Here is a 16,496-nt window from a genome sequence, read left to right on the forward strand (position 1 = left end):
AGACTTCTTATATCATCATCTATTACTGACACAATCTAGGCAGGATGACCAAACCATGGCTGTGACACAGTCTGGGAAGACCTTGATTTAAAAAGCTTGATGCAGATAAACTTACACCTGCTTTTGCACTTAGCTGAGTGACCCGAAATAGATGCATCTGCAAACATGTCTGAAAACCGCTTATGAACACACCGTCTCCCAAAATACTAGTAATATTTGCTGGCCTGAAATTTTCAAGAGAAGATTCTCTTTCCAAGACATTTTATTCACTTTAGTTTCTATCTGGGAAGCATAGGAGCAGCCAAAAAGAAAACCAAATGGAAAAGAAAAAGCAAAGAAAAAGGAAAAAATGGTTATTTCCAACAAAACATATACATCAAATATTTTGTCTACTCTGAATTATTTGAGTTGATAATATACGAAGAATTAAGTGGCCAGGGTTTGTTAGTCCTCAATATAAACTACTTTCTCATGTTCTTAGTTTGCCTCCAGAAAGTAACACTGTCAACAAGGGAAACAGAAGTCCAAATGTGGAAACTTTGGAAAGGGAGATTTCAATTGTTGTAAGTAATTGTAAGTGATAACTCAGCATCTGTGGAATTGGGAGCATCAGGACTGTAAATCCACATAAAGCTGAATGTTATGAATGGAGGCTGTCTCATCTTTCCCAGTCTCTCATCTATTCCTGTTCCCACACTCAGATATGCTCCACACAGAGCAATTCATCCACTCACAGCTTTGCTCTCTGCCAACAGCTGCTCAGGCTGTCCACAGTGACAGGTCATTAGTGGGCAGTTATTTTTTTCAGGACTGAGTGCACAGGAGTGGCAGTGCTATAAAAGCTTCCCTGCAGAGCTCCATGAACTGATCTGGGAAGAGCTCTTTCCCAATTTGCTGTGCTTCCTGTTAGCAAAAATTGTCTTGAAAGCTCTGTGTTTTGTTGCTCACCTGCACAGTCTTCTTTGATCACGTCCCAGGATTTTCAAAAAGCTCGGTCATCAGCATCAGTTGCAAAGCTATTGCTATTCTAGTGCTGATCTTGTCACCATCACCCTCACAAACCACATTCAGTTTAGCTGATATGACTACACCTACTGTGCTTGCACATGTGGTACAATTATTTCAATTAAAGGTGTGAAGCCAATTTTCTTGCAGGAATAAGCTCTAACAGTTAAGAGTACTGTTCTAATTCTATGGTTGTGCATCCACCAGGAGAGTGTACAACTTAACTGCCTGGCCCCATCAATGCAGCATCATTTATTGCAAGGGGATGTGGCTTTAATCCTGAACAATAGTGTTAATTTGCTGTTTAATTCATACAATGCTTCCCATCATTCTGCTAATTGATCTCCAAAGATACCCCCTACCATTTCAGCTGAGGAGCATATCTGTACTTCTGAGAGATTTTTCTTTGGAAGTTTATGGCTATGATCCTCTACTTTCCTATTCTAAAGAAGTACTGGCAAACTTGATGATATTAATATTTTTGTCAAATCCTTTCAAACCTTCTAACTTTTTCTTCTGTGTTCCCTACTCCATAATTCCTGCCACTGAATTATTATTATACTGTCTCTCCAGCAGGTTTTTGATTCTAATCAGTGAGGTTCTCTACCATCTGCATTTGTATGGTGATTACACTGAGCCAGTCTTGTGACATCCCAGATATCATCTTGACAGCAATTACAAGACCACAAGAACTGAACTGTCACAGAACTGACTGGAATACCAGAGGAGGAAGGAGCAGATTACAGCAGAGAAAGGGAAGTTTGACTTATTTTTCTTCACTACCAAATAATTCTTCTGGATTTCCACAGGTTTTCTTTAACTGCTGCCCAAGAGTGCAGACAGGAACAGCTGCCTTACAGCTTCTGTGCTGCCAGCTGCTCTGAGGGCACATAGCCAAAGCATGCCTGCTGTGTTCTGTAGTGTTCCATGTAAGAGGTTTCCAGCTTAGGCCTAAAAACTGTGTTTCAAGGATTGCTTGTTGAGACCAAAGAAAATCCAGCTCACTGTCAAGGGGCCTCTGTTCACCATGCTTTGTGCCTTCACTTGGAAATGTGGATTAATCTGCCAGCCCAAAAAAGGCTGAAGGCCACAGGGAAAGATGGACAGAATATGGTCCTCACGAGAGCACATTTTCCAAGTCTGTCCTACATTTATCTCACCTAGGAGCAAAAGAGGGCCAGTTACTCAGGGCAAGAGACCACAGATCTTGTAGCCTGACCTCTGCTCTGGAGCCTTCCAGCAGCGGGACTAGTTTCTGATCATCCTCAGCATTGAGAGAGGTCTAAGAAAGCTTTCTCCTCCTTGCTGGTCTCTTGGGAGCCAATACTTTCTTCTCCTTGCTGGTCACTTTCAGAGACTCTTAAGTGTTAATCAGGTGATCTCCATCATCATCTGTGAACTATACTAAGTTACAACAGTAGCAATTTTGGCACATCTCACTATATAATACATTGTGCTAATTATTCTTTAGAGTGTTTGAATCTTAAAACACTGAAGTGCTGCTACTGATTAAAAAAAGAACTTCTCCCCAGTCTTTAAAATCTGTTTATTACTACCCCTTTTGAACACTAACAATTACCAAATAAGTCCTAGAAGCTGTTGCAATGGTACCCTGTGCATCCCTGAATGATAAACATGACAAGAACACAGGAGTCAGAGGTCTAGACTATTATGATAATGGCTAATTTTGAAATAGCACTATTAAAATTGGAGCTACGGATAAGCTAAGCAGGGTATATCAAGCCAAAATCAATGTGGGTTGCATGAACTGCCGATTTTCTTCTTTGCTGCACGCAAAGACGGCAGATGGAGAAAAGAAGGGAGGGAAAGAGACTCTCCTTCAGTGATTTGAATCCAGAGCTGGAGTGTTCAACACAAAATTCCTTTCCAGGATTTAAATTTTCCTTTGATGAGCACCTTTTGACTCAGTGGGATTTGCAAGGCTTCCTTTTGAAGCCAGAGAAAAGTAATCTCACTCTTTATTTCTTCCCCCTCCCTGCACTACACCCCTCTAATCATGATTAATATATCTAAACATGCCTGATTAAGCCAGACAGATGATGGGCCCCTAATCTGAACAGATCAGGGCTCTGGAGCTGCCAAAGTGAACCTGCTGTCTCCCTATCAGACAGAGCAATAAGGGGTCGGTAATGCAGCTCCATTAACTGCTTCCCACGGAATGAATTTTCCCCGACTGCTCCTCAAGAGCAGACACTTGAGGAATGCCGCCTGATGGGAAGTTGCTTTGAATCGTTTCTTTCAGCACAACTGTCGAGCAGCTCCTTCTCAAGCCCTCCAGACAAACAACTAAAGTATGAAAAATGTAGCCACTTCCTTCTATGCTACTTTCTTTTAAATCTCCTCATACCTTATCTTGCTAACTGCCTCTCAATTTCTCTCATCTTTTCTTGGTAAGCTCCAGCACTGACTGATACATGGTGCACTGCCAGTGTGTGGTTATCAGAAAATCAATTCTGTTCCCACTGTGCCTGTGCGTGTATGTGAGCAAGGGATCCACTTCTGTGTACAGGTGGAGCTTGCACTTTGTGAATTCATAAAATTTAGTGCTGCAAAAGACTGCTATGATTAATGCACCATATCAATATACCAATGAACTGTCTGCATTTAGGATACTTGCACTCATATTAAAGGTTCATGGAAGGATAAATGGATACAGGGCAGAAAAAGAGCAAAATGTACACCTCTGAATTTGTTCTGGAATCTGTGCACATGAACATACACTTGCTTTTATGCAGGTGTAGCCCTTTACAATCTTTATCCCCTGAGAAGATCTACTTTTAGTAAAAGACTGCAGTCAAGAGGGACCCAAGTAGGCATCAGAACATGTTTGGGCTCTGTGAAATCCTGAGACTACTTATCCTAAAACTGGTTAATAATTTCAAGTACCTTCAAAACCTCTCTGAACCACACCAGCTGTGAACAGCTCTGGGGAACTCTGCTAGCTGCAAGTCAGATGGAGAATTATACTTCTCAAATCGATCATACAAGAGACTGGGATGAAGAATGATGATGTATTTCACACATTTATGCTGTCAGGGAGGACTTTTCAAAAGTCACTTCCAAAGCAAAAGAGTCAAAAACAGAAACAAGAATCTGGTACTATCAGACTTGATTAAAAACAACCAACCACAGGCAAAAAAACCCACCTACAATTAGACACAGATATTCCAAGGTGCTTTCCTTATATTTGGGTTTCAAAAAATGGGAAAGAATACTCAAGATTCATTATTTGCAACTTTTACTGTCAGAGAGAGGACTCAAAAAAACATAGTTTCCAGCATGCTTTTTGGTAAATCTGAGCTCTTGCACTGTAACTAAGAGCTGAGGAATTCTGGTGTTCATGCAGGTCTGTAGATGAATACACACTGGATGTGCACGTGAATGTTAAATTCCCTTGGTCTGTGCACAGTCATGCACTTTGCAATGTGAAACGGAAATCTAGGGAGACAACCTGGAAATATCTGTGATAAAATAGGAGTAAGTTCACTTTATGCCATTGGTTCATTTCCACATTATGAAACTCCTCTTTTCTATGTAAAATATGAAAGATGTAACAGAAAGCTGTAATTTCTTTATTTCTGGGTGTAGCACAGCCTAGAGAATCCATTATATTAAGGCATCAATCCAATCTAGTCAAAATAGTTTTTAATCTTATACTGGACTCTGTATTGAAGCAATACATTTGAGTGGGATATGTGAACAAAATGTTATGAAGATGTTCTAGTATATACAGCTGGGTACATAATACTATGTTTCCAATCAGCTACTACATGTTTTCTTTATAGAGCCAGCTGATAAAAATTTGTGTAAAATGGGATGAAGAGCGAGATCAGTGATGAAACTGCTATGTTCCTTGGGGTTTTTTGTGTAAGATTAGTCCTGCCATCACAGATAATTGTGCAAAATTTGGAACTCTAGTACTGAAATTAAATAGCGTGCCAATAGATATGGCTCTGCGCAAAGGTAAAAACTACAGTTAGCTCAGTAAGGAAAAGTAGAGTTTGTCCTTTTAAATATAAACCTGTTTTTGTACAAAATTTCATCTGACAGCACAATTTGTGGTTTGGTTTTTTTTTACTGAAAAGTTTGCTTGCCTCTTTTCCCTTGTATATTTTTCCTCTCCTCTTGTGTTTTATGAAAGAATGACATGTAGAAGTCTAGTTCAAGATGTATTTAGCTATGATTTTGTAAACACAAACATGGGAAATCTGATAACTAGGTTTTCATGGTCCTCTTATCTTGGACATGCTATACATAATTGCAGCTCACAGCCACCTTACCTTTGTTCTGAGAAGAACTGACAAACTGATACACATACAAAGCTTCACATTTAGGTAAGGACAGAGAAACTGAAATGCTACTAGTAAAATCTGTGTTGTGGTATAGTAAGCAAGGTTGGGATACCTTCATTGCATAATGGCCCCACTTGCATATTTACCTTTGGAGTAACCTCTTTGTTGTATTAACTATATTTTTTCTGCTTAATGGGTCTTCACAGCTCAACTTCCATTTAAACACAGAGCCTCTTTTACAAGTGCTACAAAACTGCATTTCTATAAATTAAAGTCAGCCCATTTGCATCTGCATTTGGGAATGGTTCTGAAAGGGTTTTAAAAGAAATCAATTACAATAATTCATACATATAAAGATGCAACTGCAACAGTCAATCCAACTTTTCTCCTCATTATAAGTGTGAATGCCAGCTTGTTACTATTCCTGGGGTTTTCTCTGCACAGTGATTGTACCATTTTAAGTAGAAGTGTGGAACATATTTCATGTTTGTCAATGCATTTTTTAGTTCACTTGGATTATGATACCTCTGAAATTAAAGTGCAGCAGCAGTAGTTCCTGAATGATTTAACATGTAGACATTTTTACTCTGAATTAGGAACAACTCATTCTTGTTTATCTCAATCCAAAATTGAATTATATCAAATTGGAACAGGCTCTTATTATCTGGAATAAAAACTCCTGGTAAGAATATTGGTTACTGAACTAATGCGTAGACTGAAACTTAATTAAGCATAAAAAGTTCCTTACAGGTAGATCAAGTCTGACATCATATGTTTCCCCTTCCCACAGCAAGGGCACCATCATGGCAAGAAGGTTCATTGAAACTTCTCTGCATAACCCCTGTACACCCTGCAAAAATAATCACAGTCCCAGTCCTTTAGTGAGCAAGTAATCAATTGCAGCTCTGCAGCAAGGAGCCACACAGCCTTCAGACTACTCAATAGATTGCATGTGGCAAAAAGGGAACACTGCGCAAAGGGCGTGAATGAGTCATTCGACATTTCAGGTTGACTGAAGACATTCTGCTACATTTATTTCTAATCTTGATGTGCTATCCACATTTGCATATTAAGCAGGATGGGAAGAAAGAGATTTAAATTATTTGCTACAATACATGCATGGAAAACAGTAGACTGCATGTGTGTAAGAAGGAGAGATTACATGCACAAGTGGGTGAACACAGCATCACATGAAGTGTCTTTACTACCCTCATACAGGAGCAGCCATTCTACACACAAGCCTGAACACATCTCAGCAAAAGTATGTTTGAACCTGTGTATCTCTAGGGAACTGATTATAAATCAAAGATACTCATTTGCAGTATGCCTGAACAGAGGAATAGAGGTCCCATGAGCATACTTCAGGTGATGTGTGTGTTGTGTTTTCTTTGGCAAATACAAATCTGAACGAGCTGGTCTGTGTACACTTGAAGGGTAGGTATGTGTGCTGTGTGCACATGGGCGACAAGGAGCACCCAAGAGCATGAGCAGGTCTCAGCTGAAGCTGGAATTCATACATTAGTCAAACATCATTAGCAGTGAAACACCTACTGAAAGATTTCCATAGAAAGAATACATGGCAACCTCTCAAACTATGATCTGGCCTAACACTGTGCTCCTTTGCTCCTGCTCATGCTTCCAGTTTGAAGCACAAGTTCACAGGCAGTTTGATTTCTAGAGTCCACCCTCAAGTCTGTTTGATCCTTGCATATTTAGCAACTTTAAGCATTAAGCCTTGAAAGTATAGGCCCATCTATACTGAGGCTTAGGAGCCTTAGTTCAAGCACTTGGGTTTGAAACTCTAGATAAAGACACTGACTCAGTTCTGATCTAAGAAAAATGTACCTATCCATATGGAGACAGATTCTGGTGAAATGCCTCACAGGAAGCATTTTCCAAGGATGAAGAGGCAAACATAAGATAGTTCACAAGATATTCAAGTCCATGTGATGTGGACTCAGTGCTTTAAATTGAAGATAATCTTGCTGCGAATATGGAATCAGTGAGCCATGCATGAACTAATTATTGAGAAGATGAAATATTAGTTGGGTGGGGCAAGCAGAGCAAGCAGAAATCTTGCTTCGAGCTAAAAACAGTCTGCTTTGGTTTTGTACAGAGCTAATGATACATTTACATCTAGAGGAACAGAATTGCAGCAAATTGCATAGGTAAAGAGCACCACCATGATCTGAGTTGGGTTTTTTTAAAAAAATGTCCAAATTATTGTGTCCTTGAAGTTGTTAAAATTTGCTAACTGCATAAAGCTCTGTAGATTCCCCCCCCACTACTCTGCACGTTATTGATACCACACTCAATTAACCTTGGTGAGAGAGAACAGAGTGGACATTGTCTCTCTCAGTTTCAGTCATTTTTCCTCAGTGACACAGTCTGCATACAAACCACTGAGGAGCGGTACTTAAATCTCCAAGTAAAAGTGCTTTAATGAAAACAAAAGTGCACATTCATGACATTTGTATTCGTATTAAGCCTTGTATGCTTCGTTATCTCAAAGCCTAAATGTTGGACCAAATCATTGCAGATTACGTCCCATTAAGCAGAGAGTGCAATTCTAGTTCAAAAAGTTTAGAGAAAATCTACTCTTCGATTTTTTTTGGGTGGCAATTGCAGGCATATTATTGCAATTCCAGCTTACCCACTGTGCTTGTATTGGCTTTGTACAGAAGATAAAATGAATGAGATGAAAATCCAATTTCTTTTAGGGAGTCCAAGGCACACTTCTAGAGGTAAAGATCTATCAAGCACTGGAATTGGTGATGCAGTCTGGGGATACTCCACACAAAAACATTGTGTAAAACCCATGAGGGTCTTGAACAGCAGTGGGAACTCCAGATGTGCTGAGGATATCATAGCTTAGGTAATCAGGGCAAAGGCACAATATGATCTACAACATCTACAAACCAGTTCACATATGCCCTGAGAATTTGCTTTGGCCCTATCAGCTCACTTAAGCATGAGAGTATGATTGTTTTACCTTGATTTTTGTTCTCAGACTGAGAAATGGGTATGTACATATTTAAAGAAGCCAGGTGTTACATTCAGCATCACATTAGGGTCTGTGAGGGGAGGAAAATACACTATTTCTTCCACACCACAACAAAACATCATGCACAGTTATTCCTACAGATACACTCCAGAATACACAATGCTGATATCAGTGTTGTCATCTAAGAATCCTCATGAAGGAGAGTTGAAAGCAAAAAAAGGAAAACACAGGGAATTGATATCTTATTTGTTGAACACTCTTATATAGTCTGTTGGCCTAATTATTGTAACTCTGTGCTACATCTTTTCTCCTTAGCCTTTCACTGTCTTTCCTATCCATAAAGCGAATTACTTGAAGCAAATGGCATTTCTCCATATCATGCTCCGTAACAAAAACCAGTGGGTCAGAGCTGCCTATAGAATCCTAAAATAAGTAGATTAAAAGGGATTGTGGCCATCCTGCAGTTCAAGTCCCTGAACACAGCAGGGTTAACTTTGAAATCACACAAAATGAGACTGCAACCTCATTTTTCTACAATGACTACCCTAATGAAACACAAGTCTCATTCAGGCAATGATATAAATCATACACATGCCTAGATCAAAGATATATGGAAATCATTTAGGTAGAAGATATGCATTAAATGATTTGAGATTTCCTTTCAACATGCATTCATACGATGATACTGATTTCAGTGTTAGACTCCAATTATACCGCTGCATGTTATCAAAACACACACTAAAATGAGGCTATCATTACAATCATTATTTCCTGACTTTTATGTGCTGAAGACCCTCATATAGTTTTAAAAAACTGGAATATTTGTAGATGGAATTCAGGAAACAATGCAAAAGAGGAAAGTAGGGGAAAATTCCAAACTGGAAAAAGAAGTTACTTTACTAGGCACAGCAGAAAACACTACATGTCATGTACCTCACACAGCCACCAAAAATGTGTTCTTCTTCTACATACTTAGGAAGTCAGCAGAAGAAAGTTGTGAGAACCACAAACTGTAGGAACTGTGCAGCTCTTGCCCTTCAAGATACATTGTGAAGGTGGTAAGCCTCTGCAGTGAGAAAACTGCCAGTGGAGGCAATTACTTGTCACAAGACTTAAACAAGGCCCATGCACCGCTACAGGGAGATTTAACCCCCCAAAACAGGGATTCATGTGATTACCTCCACGATGAATGAGATTAATTTTGTCCAAATTAAATATATCTAAAAACTGTATCAACACTGCAGTTCTGCTTTCATACAAAAAAAATTAAAACCCTATTATGCTCACTGCACTTCCATTTTCTGCTCTGGTCTCTATCAGTTTCTTGTATTTACTTTACTTGCATTCAGATTTAAGGATGACAATGTTCAGATTCATTACTATTGCATATCTTGCTATATTTGATGATGTTAGGCTGCCTCTTCTGTCTTTACAGAAGAGCCCTGCTTTTTAGTTTAGCTTTGCAAAAATGATTATATTTAATAAAGTGATCATCTTTGTAAAAGAAGCCAATCCACAAATATTCACAAAGCATTCACTGAATTTTGAGATACTGTTTTCTTCGTTGCTCTGTCTGATGGTGGCTGTACTTTGCTCATCTCTACAACAACTTAGAAAGGGAAGCGGTAGATGTTCAGCCCTTCCGAAGCTTGGGTTAATTAAGCGTCTAAGATTGCAGAGCAGAAGTTGATGCATTCAAAACCACTTCCTAAAAATGTCATGCCAGGATTTAGACTGAAAAGGAGAAAAACATTTCAAAAGAACATTCTGCTAAAAAGCTAAAAAATATTTCAAGCAAAAAAGTTAAATTAAACATCTAAACAAAACTGTTCCAAATAGCAATAACTCATTAGGAAAACAACCACTGCTCATTCCAAGAGATTCCCAATGCATTCACAAATCATGAATTATATTCAGACTCACTTTGATATATCTGGTATCCTGATAGGCTCCATCAGGGTGGGGATGCAGCAGTGCTGGGCATGCACCACACACTGCTGCAGTTTCTCCTTGGTGTTTTTTAAAGGATTACAGCTATTCCTTTGCCTGCTAAAACTACCCTGCACTTTAATTAAGAAGCCTTATTACAAACTGGCATTTTTCCCTGCAGCCCCACTGAAAAAACACTTATCTGGACATGCCTGGTATGAGTTAGCTGAACTGCTAAGTCTGAATGTTAAAATATGATGACTGTGTCCTTTGACCCCAGATTTCCCTGAAGGGCACCTCTAGTTTGGCTGTTGCTTTCTCTGACTCTATTTATCCCTTCACCTAACTATGAAATCCATCCTCCAGTGCTTTTCAGCAGTGCACAGCAGGTTAGGAGCAGATGCAACAACTGCCCAATTAAAATCAAAATGTCAGATATGCAAAGGCAAACTGTAATCAAACTGACCTGCCTGGGCTATCAGGGCAAAATGCCTTCAGGCTTATGTAATTAGCTGAAGGATAATTGATGACCACAGGCAATCAACCTACAGATGAGGGTCTCATGTGCAAGAAATGTGCTTGGGCACATCATTCAGTATTGACTCAGAGACAAGGCTTGACTCTGAGTCACTGACACCGTCTCCTGAACTACTGAGGGCTTCCTTAGAAATCTTCCTGAAATTACTTACTGAAATCACAAAGTGCTTAGAAGACTCAAAGTAGTGGCTACACGTGTATTACCATTCCCAGTGTGTCTGTAAGTTATGGGATGCAAGGAATGGTAAAAACTGTTTAGCTCATTGTGGAGAGGAAAGGATCCTTCAGTTGAGGATGGTGCTCTGATGATTTATTACAGTGAGAAGACACTTAAAATAAAAGCAGGTGTTGGGAGCTTTAAGGCACTACCAAAGAGACATAAATCAAGCCAGAATAAGGAATTTTTATTCTGGAGCACTAATGGCTACCTGAAGAACTGTCCTGAAATAACTGCCCTGGGATAACACTGGGAGAGCTCCCCATCCAAACAAGCCCTTCATCTTTCCTCCCTTCTACTTCCCACTCTTCCTTTACCTTTCTCTTTAGAATGAGAGCTTGATGAGGCCTAGGTTTTCTTCTGCTATGACTTTGCCTGCACCTCAAGAACTGATGGGTTTCCTTTGTTTTCTTTTTTTTTTCACATCAACACAGATACTGCTTATTAAATTCTCAATGGAATTACTACCTCAAGGAGGCATATTGCATTGACCACAGCTAGCCACAGTGCCATAAAATCACTGAGATTCTATACTGAGGAATAGACCTGGAGTAAACCACTTGACTATTAAAGCACTGCTTGTTTTTGGCAATGAAGACATAATCTCTACGAGTACAGAGCATCCAATGTCAACAGTATCTGAAAGTCAGTTGAAGCCTTTCTGTAAAAGAACTAATTAATAATAAAGCTCAGGATGCTTAAAGAACTGACCCTCAAAAGCCCTGGAGATTTAGGGAAGTATTTCTAAACCCATTCTCCAGTTGCAGTTATTAACGAATGATTAATTTCTACAGACATCATCTTGTGCTTGCTTCAACCCTCTTTGCTCCAGTGACTGCAACAATCAAGGGGAACAGTCAATGAACAATGTTGAAAACTAGTTGAAAAAATAAAAATAAAATAAATTAGTATGTACTATGGAGGTACTTGCCATGTCTGTGCACATTCAGCTGATCTGAATTTTGAACTTAAAATACAGACTCAGAGGTTTTACTATGTATGAGAAGCACAGAGTACATTAAGAATTACAGCATTAACTGTAAGGGCACAAAATGAATTTCCTGAGATGTTACAAGTAAATCTATTAATTAATTTACTAAGTAAAATTATTCTTAAATATGGGTTCTTTAAGAAACTTGACACTTTGGGTTTGAGCCTTCATTTGTTTTTATAGCCACAACAACACCATAATTAATCTAGATTTTTATTCTACTTGAAGATCACAGAAATATTGTGTAGACAATACATGAATTTTTTTTTCACGTTTTTTTACCTGCACAATACTTTTTTATTTAAAAAATTTCCCTTCAAAACCCCCTCCAGTGTTTAATTTATTCCTTCAGTTACGAGCTTTCAGGACACCTGAGGTGCCCACAGTTGGAATGGTCCTTTCAAATTGTTTACCACTTCCCACTGAGATTTTCAGTAGACAGTAGAACCTCCACCATCTTTCAGCAGAAATAGTTGGCTTCACTTCTGTTGGAAACAGAGAGAAGCAGCTGCTGCTCGGAATGAGGAAACTCTGTGAGCAGCAGCGTCAGCCCCACTGAGAACTGCCTTGCTGTGATGTTGTGGGAAAGGAAAAATATTTTCTTGAAGATCATTTAAAGCTAATCTGACAACACAAACATGCAGAGATTTTCATGATTGAATAGGCTTGTTACAGCAGATGGAGAAGAAAGCATTAAACCATTCAGGCACGTAGTACAGGTGTCATTACTTGGGGTGTAGGAGATTACAATATATGCCATGTCAAATCAGTAGGCAAAGGAGGCAAGTGCTGCACGTGGCCTCTGCTGAAGGTAATGACATGATTATGACAACACCAATGTAATTTTTTGCAATGGAATATTGCATGTCGTTCATCCCCTTCTACTAAGAATGTGGCAGTACTTGATGGCCTCAATGAATCAAGATTCACCTTCTGTCAAAGATGGGAAAGAATTTACAGACTAAACTCAGTTCTCTTTGAGACCTGAGTAAACTCAGAGACTTTTTTTTTGTTTTGATGGATTTAATCTCAGAGATCTGTTACACTATTAGAATTATCAAGAAAATACAGTCCAAGCAGTGTAATGACAATACAGCTTGAAACTTGATAATAGCGCTTGAAACTGTAAACTAATCTCCATGACAGAATTAGAAAGTGTTTGTTCCATCCCCGTGTAGAGCTCTGCACACTTGGTTCACAGAGGGTTTGGTCACCTCTCTCAGAATCAGTATTTTTGACCACTACTAGGGAAGGGTACTGGATGTGACAGACAAACAGTCTGATGTGGTACAGCAAAGGCGACATAAAAGCAGTGAGAGAGAAGCCTCCAGTGTCCTGGCTTTACACACTGTACATTTCTGCACAAAACAATTACCAGGGCCCCGTTATGCACAGAGACAATTTCAAAAGTTGATCCAATCCTATGATAATCCCTGTTTAGATTGCAGGGTTATGGAGAGTACCTCCTGTGCTAGAACTCAGTTGTATCTTGGAGTGCCTATGACCTGGAAACATGATGTTATTTATGTAGCCAGATTTTAAAAATAAAAAAGGAATGCCAGAGCTCCGAGGATTTAAGTTTGTACTCTGTGAGTTGCTGGTGGATTTTTCATGATAAGATAATAAAAAAACCAAAAACCTGAGGAACTGGAAAGGAAAGACTAGAGAATGTAAGGCACAGAGTGCCTCGGGGGGGAAAATGGCATGTTATTAGTACTGTACACTGCTCTGAAAAGATAAAGACGTATAAAAAAAGATTGAGTTAGGGAGAGGGAGGAAGGATGGGTCTCAAGAGTTCCAAGAGAGGTAAAAAAGAATTTCATCACGTGTTTGCACATAATGTTCATTTAGGCATTCAACTAATTTTCTTTTATCTCATATTTTGCAGTACTGAGCTCTGATCTTAGAGCCAGGATAATGTGTCCATTCTTAGCAAGCTTATTCCTCAAAGATTTGTCCCTCCTGCTTAAATATTACTTAAATGGTACTTTAGCATAGTTCTCCAATTAACAAAACAATTATAAAAAAAATTAAGGCTACAGGAAGAATTCAGAGCCTTCCAAAACATTTTTGTTTTTATTCTCATCTATCTGAAATCCTTCTAGAAACAGTATTTACAGCAACTATGCTTCAGAGATAGCATTCTGGGCTAAAGTCAAAAGAAAAAAAAGATGCCCTTCCTCTCCACCAGATTGCCCAGCTGGGTAAGTTCCACATCCCTGGGACAGCAGTGATCAAACATCAGAAGCATTTGAGTACAATGTCAGCTCACTAGAATGGCTGTACCATGGGGATTAGTTTGTGTCTTGACCCATGAAAACTGTAGTACACACATTTGTTAGCCCAGCTAATGTCACTACCAATTCTACTCACATTTGTGCAACTCTCTGTCCTTCCCCCCTTTAAAAAAGTGCACATTTGAAATCATATTTAAAATTAAATTATCACATAAAATGCAGAAACAAGTCAGCCTTGTCTAGTGGTGAAAAAAGAAGAGCAGGAATCCATTTTCCAAGTCCAGCTCAGCTAAAGATTTGCTGTGCATTCCTGGGCAAGTCACTTCACCTCTCCGTACTGTAGGACACATTTAAAAAATGCAGTGCAGCCATACATGGAGATATTTCAGTGGAATGGGGTACCAAAATCTGTAATTTTGCCTTCTCAGGGCAGTTTATTTTTGCAGATTGTCAAGTTAGGCTGGTACAGCTTTAGTGCTTCTGTCATCTCAATGTCATCACACCCATGAACATGGGCCTGACTGTATTTATAAAGTGAGAGCATTCACACTCACCTGTCTTAAAGGCTGGGCAAAATGCCCATCAATAGGCAAAAATGTGTGTAGACATTCAGATGAAAGGCTTGTGCAGGAAAGACAGAGTTACTGATGGTAATATCTTCCTTTCCTGCTGGCCAAATATACAAAAAATGGTGGAAAGCTAAGCTAAAAAGACCAAGAAGACTCCTTCAAGGGAGCTACAAAATAAAGATTTTTGAAAGATACCAAGGGACTTACGGATAACATTTGCACTGACAGGAATATGGCTGGTAGCCAGCCCTAGCTTTAGATCAGGTGTGTTGCAATCATTATATTGAATATACATGTGGCACATAGTTTAGCAGTGACCATGGCAGTGCTGGGTTAAATGGTTAGACTTGATTTTAGGAGGTTTCTCTGACCTTAATGATTCTATATAGCAATTTGAGGAACTGAAAAAAGACAGCATTGGTACATTCTTCTTAGACCAAAACCAGACACTGGATATGAGGAAAAAGGTAGAAGAAATCAGGGCCTTATATTATAAAAATCTAAGCAATCTAAAATGAGCCCCAAATACACAGGCATATCAAATGTTGGTAGCAATATTTCCTTACTTGTCAAACATATGGCATTTTGTCAGCCACAGTGGGTAGGTTCTTCTAATATCAGAGACTGAACTTGCTGTATTTTATGGTGTGTGTATGTGTATATATATATGCACATATATCTTACAGCTCCACTAAGAAGAGAATTTAAAATGAAAATACTGTAAAGGGAAGAAACATAGGGAAGAGAATGAAAATAATTTTCATTATGTGAGACCAATAAAAATAAACCAAAAGAGACTGCCTACAGCAGTAGTTCCACATCTGTGGCTTAGTAGCAACCTCTTGCCTGCCAAACTTTCAGATACTGCTTGTGGCTAAAGTGAGCTGCTGTCAAGCTGCAAGTTGATTGGGAAGGCAAAGTGTAACATTGTGCACAGGACATTACAACTGCACTGCTGGCCCTTGAATCAGCAAAATCAGAGGGCACTGGTGTATGGTGTCAAGAGTAAATGTAATCATGAGGGGAAAAAAAGGAAATTCCATGTGACCAGGTAAAGAAGACAGTTTGAAGAGGAAAGTGATGTCTCTTATTAGAGTAATGGCTATAACTTATAGAAACCAGACAAGCTTGCAGACCTGCTATACCTTATGCAGGTATAGCAAACTAAAGCAAACTTGCAAACTAAAGCAAGAAGGCATAACAAATCAGGACAAACAGCCTACTTGAGCAGCAGAGCCCTGATTTTCTGGAAGTCACCTGTTTTGCCCAGGCAGTACCTTCAATCTTAATAATTTTAGGAGATGTGTGCAGAAGAGTGTGGTATGAAAGCAAATCCAAAATCCAGACAACAAAACTAAGCTAAATTTAGCTGTGTACATTTCACATTGCATATCCATCCATCTCCAAGTTATTCTGCTTTCTTGATAAAAATGGGAATGACAGTGCTATTTCGTGCTTAATCTCTTACCCGTGGGATTGTCAAGTTCAAATGCAAGAAAGAGAGAAAAAGAAATGTCACCAAATAGGAAAGTAAAGGGAATTGCTTCATATGAGAGCAACAGCATTTGTTCAGTGAGCTGCTGCTAAGGAAACAGGTTTTCTGCCTATCTGTTCCACAACTCATTCTGCCATCACATCATAGCCAGAGGTTTCGTCCTATTCAGAAACCTGGGAGTGGAAGCTAAAGCATGAAC

At 39.1% G+C, this 16,496-nt stretch overlaps 1 protein-coding gene across 2 annotated transcripts in view; it reads right to left on the reverse strand.

Annotated features, from left to right (window-relative positions):
• GRAP2 (GRB2 related adaptor protein 2) overlaps positions 1 to 16,496 on the reverse strand; it is a 101,107-nt gene that overhangs the window by 22,244 nt on the left and 62,367 nt on the right. The window lies entirely within an intron of this gene.

The sequence above is a fragment of the Lichenostomus cassidix genome, chromosome 1Aa (genome assembly GCF_008360975.1).
Source record: "Lichenostomus cassidix isolate B80296 chromosome 1Aa, HeHo_3.0, whole genome shotgun sequence".
Taxonomy (NCBI): Eukaryota; Metazoa; Chordata; class Aves; order Passeriformes; family Meliphagidae; genus Lichenostomus; species Lichenostomus cassidix.